This window comes from Leopardus geoffroyi, chromosome A3, assembly GCF_018350155.1.
Source record: "Leopardus geoffroyi isolate Oge1 chromosome A3, O.geoffroyi_Oge1_pat1.0, whole genome shotgun sequence".
Classification (NCBI taxonomy): domain Eukaryota; kingdom Metazoa; phylum Chordata; class Mammalia; order Carnivora; family Felidae; genus Leopardus; species Leopardus geoffroyi.
This window is the reverse complement of record NC_059336.1, coordinates 119,531,755-119,537,802: the sequence shown is the minus strand read 5'-3', so window position 1 is coordinate 119,537,802 and position 6,048 is coordinate 119,531,755. Positions and strand designations below refer to the sequence as shown.

General features: G+C 42.8%; 1 non-coding gene across 1 annotated transcript; it reads right to left on the bottom strand.

Annotated features, from left to right (window-relative positions):
• Nucleotides 1-1,649: 1,649 nt before the first annotated feature.
• Nucleotides 1,650-1,753, bottom strand: LOC123581838. The gene has a single exon (XR_006704049.1). It is a non-coding gene; the product is annotated as a U6 spliceosomal RNA (small nuclear RNA).
• Nucleotides 1,754-6,048: the final 4,295 nt, after the last annotated feature.

Sequence of the window (6,048 nt, the reverse complement as noted above, 5' to 3'; positions counted from 1 at the left end):
CATGCTCTGTCTCTCTCTGTCTCAAAAATAAATAAACGTTAAAAAAAATTTTTTTTAAATAAATAAAAAATTTCTGTGCATCAAAGGGCAACCTATGGAAGAAAATATTTGCAAGTCATATATCTGATAATATCCAGAACATACAAAGAACTCTTACAACTCAACAACCAAGAAATAACCCAGTTTAAAAATGGGCAAAGGATTTAAATAGGCGTTTCTCTAAAAAACATATACAGATGACCGATAAGCACATGAAAAGATGTTCAATATCACTAGTCAACTAGTTCAACATCATTAAGCAAAACTACACCGAGATACCACCTCACATCCGTCAGGATATCTGTTATCAAAAAACCAGAAAATAGGGGCACCTGGGTGGCTCAGTCTATTGAGCATCTGGCTTCGGCTCAGGTTATGATCTTGTAGTTTGTGAGTTCAAGCCCCGCGTCGGGCTCTGTGCTGACAGGTCAGAGCCTAGAGCCTGCTTCTGAATCTGTGTCTCCCTCTGTGCCCCTTCCCTGCTCGCTCGCTCGCTTGCTCTCTCTCTCAAAAATAAATAAAAATATTTTTTTAAAAAAACCCACAGAAAATAGCACACGGTGGTGAGGATGTAAGAGAAACCAGAGCCTTTGTACGCTGTTGGTGGGAATATAAAATGGTCCAGCTGCTATGGAAAACAGTATGATCGTTCCTCAAAAGATTAAAAATAGAATTATTATATGATCTAGCAACTCCATGTCTAGGTACGTACCCCAAAGAATTGAAAGCAGGGATTTGTGCACCCACATTCATAGTGGCATTATTCACAAGAGCCAATAGGGGAAAGCGACCCGAATGTGCATTGACAGCTGAATGTGTGTATACACACAGTAGAGTACTATGCAGCCTTATAAAGGGAGGCAATCCTGTCACGTGCTACAACATGGATGAACCTTAAGTGAAATAAACCAGTCACAAAAGGACAAACACTGTATGGTTCTACTTATATAAGGTATACAAAACAGTCACCTTCGTTGAGACAGGAAGTAGAATGACGGTTACCAGGGACTGGAGCGGGGGGAATGGGGAGTTGCTGAATAGGTATAGAGTTTCAGTTTTGAAAGATGAGTTCTGGAGATTGGTCGCACAGCACTGTGAATGTACCTTCCACTGTGCAACTGTACGCTTGGTTAAAGTGGTAAATTTTCCGTGTTTCACCACAAAAAAATGTTCTTAGTGTTAAGTTGATCGCATTCAGAGTAGAAGTTACCTCTGGGCGGGAGGCAGTGGGATTGGATTGGAGAGGGCTTTCGTGGCGTCTCTGAAGTTCTAGGTCTGCAGTTAAGTCACGTTCACCCAGCTTTACATAAGTTATATGCTATTTCTAAACATTCTTTTTTTTATATTAAATATAATTTATTGTCAGATTGGTTCCCATACAACGCCCAGTGCTCATCCCAACAGGTGCCCTCCTCAGTGCCCATCACCCACTTTCCCCTCTCCCCACCCCCCCCCACCCACCCTCAGTTTGTTCTCAGTGTTTAAGAGTCTCTGATGGTTTGCCTCCCTCCCTCTCTGTAACTTTTTTTCGCCCTTCCCCTCCCCCATGGTCTTCTGTTGAGTTTCTCAGGATCCACATATGAGTGAAAACATATGGTACCTGTCTTTCTAAAAATCTGGAACGCTGCACGAATTTGTGTGTCCTCCTTGCACAGGGGCTGTGCTAATCTCTGTATGGTTTCAATTTTAGTATATGTGCTGCCGGAGCGAGCACTGTTTCTAAACATTCTATGCGTAAGAGAAACTGAGCGATTTTCGGTAGTGTGACTGCTACAAAAGACGACCCTTGGCTGTCATGGTTACAGATGCCTCCATCTAAAGTACACATTGCTGGGGCACCTGGGTGGCTCAGTCGGTTAAGCGTCTGACTTTGGCTCAGGTCATGATCTCACAGTTCGTGAGTTCGAGCCCTGCATCGGGCTCTGTGCTGACAGCTCAGAGCCTGGAGCCTGCTTCGGATTCTGGGTCTTCTCTCTGCTCCTCCCCTGCTCATGCTCTGTCTCTCTCTCCTTCAAAAGTAAATAATAACATTAAAAAAAAAATAAAGTACACATTGCTATTTGTTCTCAGGTACCTCGAACTGCTTACGCTATTTTTTTTAATGTTTATTCATTTTTGAGAGACAGAGAAGGAGAGAGTACAAGTGGAGGAGAGACAAAGAGTGGGGGACAGAGGATCCAAAGCGGGCTCTGCCCCGACAGCAGACAGCCCGACGTAGGCGGGGCCGGAACTCACAAGCCGTTAGATCAGGACCCGAGCCAAAGTCAGATGCTCAACCCAGTGAACCGCCCAGGTGCCTGCCCCCCTCCCCGGTTATGCTCTTCTTAAAGATCCCAACTTAAGTGCCTCCCTTTTCATATAAAACTTTAATTAGACCCTTTGTTCCACCAAATAACCATTTGGGAGGAGAGCCTTGACTTGCCCTCATTTTCATTCACACTTCAGAAGTGCGCTTCCCCGCCTTCGCCACCGGCCCTCCAGCTGTTTGCTTCTCATGGTCTCTGATTCTGAGCAAAAGTCCCTGTTCTTGCTGTGGTCTGTATAGTTCATTCATTCAATAAATACTTACTGAGTGCCTGTTACATGTCAAGCATATTTTAGATGCTGAAGCTACAGCAACCAGCAAACCAGACACATTCTTTGCACCTTTGCATCCATCTTTCCAGAGAGAGGAATCCTAATTCTCAGCCTATCTTCTCCCCCTACCCTTTCTCATTTACGTTTTAAATTTTTTCTCCAGGTCTCTCCAATTCCAGTCTCTCTCAAGGAATGAAAAGCAGTAGCAGAGTCTCCAGTCTTCTTCTGGGACTTAATGGATGACTCAGAGGTCCTCTGTCTGTGTCTGCTGTGGTTTATCTGGGACTCTGAACTGGGATGTATGCTCTTTCAATGAAGAGGGATCATTGGTTGAAAGGAAATGGGAGAATGTGGGGATGAAGGACAAAAACACTGAGGAAAAATACTACTCTGGAAAGAAATGCATCATTGTGAAAGAGACCAAGCATTTAGACATGTTGGCAATGTTTGTACCTGCCCTAAACTCAACCAGGAGCCCCTTTCCCCCTCCACGCTTAGGGAACTGTCAGCGATCACACAGAATTGATTCCCAAAACAGAAGTCCAAGCTTCCTCGAGAACCTCTAATGTAGTCCACCCTTCTGTACAAATCTAAATTCCAGGGGGTATTTTGTTTATGGGTTTGTTTTTTGTTGTTGTTGTTGTTTTTTGTTTTTGTTTTTTTTTTTTTTTGCTTGACAAGTTTCTATTTTTAAATATGCAAAATGTTCAGAAGAACTCTTTCAAAATAATGTTTTTTCTACCATAGAAACACATGCTCATTGTAAAAAATAATTCAAATAATATTTACAGAGCAAGAAAAAAGTGAAAAATCAAGTAGCAAGATACTGTTAATATTTTGATATCTCTCTTTTTCAGTGCACACATATTTGGACACAAAGGGACCCAATTTTGGTATGGACCAAAATTGGCTGGTATAATGCTGTTCTGGAACCCTTTTATCTTACTTAGCTGTAGAGCCTAAACATTTTCCCATATCAGTAGGTGTAGCTATATGTCGTCATTTTATTTATTTATTTAAAAAAAAAACTTTTTTTTAACGTTTATTTATTTTTGAGACAGAGAGAGACAGAGCATGAACGGGGGAGGGTCAGAGAGAGGGAGACACAGAATCCGAAACAGGCTCCAGGGTGTCAGCACAGAGCCCGACACGGGGCTCGAACTCACAGGCTGCGAGATCGTGACCTGAGCCGAAGTCGGCCGCTCAACTGACTGAGCCACCCAGGCGCCGCGATATGTCGTCATTTTAAATGACCACATAGCACTCCTTTGGTAGATATATCCTCATTGGTTTTACCAAGTGCGCTTTGTGGAGGATATAAACACACTGGAACGCACATCCTTGGTACATTCATCTGCTCACTTGTCTGCTTATTGCTTTAGGCCGTCTTTTTAGAAATGGAATTTAGAAATGAAATCTTTACTTTCTTATATTTACCTCCAGAACTTTCTTTTCAGTCTTTCTTTATGTGACAACCAAGGGAACGAAGGCTTAATGTCACTTCATTTGTCAATCCTAATGTGTGTTTTTAGCAGCAAAGCATGCATTGAGTGTGTGTCGTCATTTGAGAAGGAAATATGAGAACGTATATTTCTACAGAAGCACACTCAGGGGTCTCTGCTGCTTTTAAAGCGAACGCGTATTATTTGAACTATTCACAAATTATTTTATAATTTAAAAAATTAAGACTGTAAATATTAATGAAGTACAAGGGCAATTGAGACAGGACCCTGTGGCCAGGGAAACCAGCAGGCAAAGCCCTCGCTGTTTCAGTGGCTGCCCGCCTCCCGTGGGGGCTGGAACAAGTCCGAGGCATAGAACGGTTACAAGTGCCCTGCTGAGTTGGTATCTTCTATTTGAACGAAACAATTGAATCCATGTAGGGAACTATTTAGGCTGACTTCTGTACAATGAAAATACACAGATCCATGTTTATAAGAAAACTGTTTTCAAGAGCATATTCATTTCAACAGAAAGCATTCCCATTCCATTTTATAAAAATAGCCATGACTTTTGTAATTTAACAAAGGCTCATTCATAAGAATTTTTTTCCATTTCTCTAGTTGAAAAATTTTTCAGAACCCTCCCATCCTCTTGTGGATTCCACGAGTTGATCAATTAGATGTCTTGGTATCCTCTCAAGGCTTTAAAAAAATTTTTTTTTCTTCTCCATATCTGGTCTTAGCTTGAGCCGGTCACATTTATCGATTGATTGATTGATTGATTGATTTGTTAGTTTATGTTTTTGTTTACTTTTTGAGAGAAAGAGAGCAAGGGAGGGGCAGAGAGAGAGGGAGACACAGAATCCCAAGCAGGCTTTTTTGCACTGTCAGCTCAGAGTCTGATGTGGGGCTCGAGCTCATGAACCTTGAGATCATGACCTGAGCCCAAATCAAGAGTCAGATACTGAACCGACTGACCCACCCAGGTGACCTGAGCCTGTCACTTTTAAATGCCCCTTTTTGTCATCTTGTTGCCTTAATTCTTAGCGGTCTGTGGCAACTTCCTCTCTGCTTTAAAATCATTAATGCGCTCTTACAAAGGTTCTTAGATCAGTGATTGTATACATTCGTACATCGATGAAACTTACAGTTATACTGATATTGTTGGAAAAGTTAAAGAAAGAGGGACCTATTAACTTCACCTTTTCCTAAACTTTGAAAAGAAACGAACCAAAATCTGTCCTTCACTTTTAGTGTTTGCAAGAGTAGAGTTCCTGTCATCAGTCATCCTTTCATCATAGCTATGGAGAAGAAATAATCAGAAAAGAAATCACCGAGTAGTTAAAAATAAAACAATTTTTAGCAAATCTATCTGTACCAGGAACTGTCGATTGGTCAAAAACTGGTTGAGACGGTTTTACTTGCAATTATTTTGAACTTTAATATCTGTCGATTACGTTTACAGCAAAGGCAGGCTTATTCAACAGGTAGCTTTAGCTAGTTTTTCATGCTCTTTTTGCTTGGATAGTTTAGGGGTGTGGGCAGGTGACCTGCGAGAGAAGGGAACGTGACGAGTGGAGACATTAGCCTGTCTGTGCGGGGGCGCTGAGCTCTTGGATGGGGGAAGGGCTCAGAGATCCGGGCCATGGCTCATCCTGGTGGATTCTGGCACGTTCCCCCAACTCCCTCGGATGGGCTCTGTGTGTGGTTCACTCAAAGCCTCTGCCTTCTCCGCGAAAGGGCTCGCCCTGAAGCTCTGGGCTGGTGAAGCAGACCTTTCACCGCCTCTGCAGGCTGCCCACCCCTCTGGACACCAAGCCCACCAATGGCGATTCCTTCAAGGCAAGGGTTTTCCAGGACGATTAAGAATTTGCCAGCGCACAAAGGAATTTTCAGAGTGGACTGAACCAAGGCTTGGTGGTGGTAAAACTCCCTGCTCTCTGAGGTCTCCACCTTCCCCATCCCATCAAGAAATGCCTCTGCTGGAAAA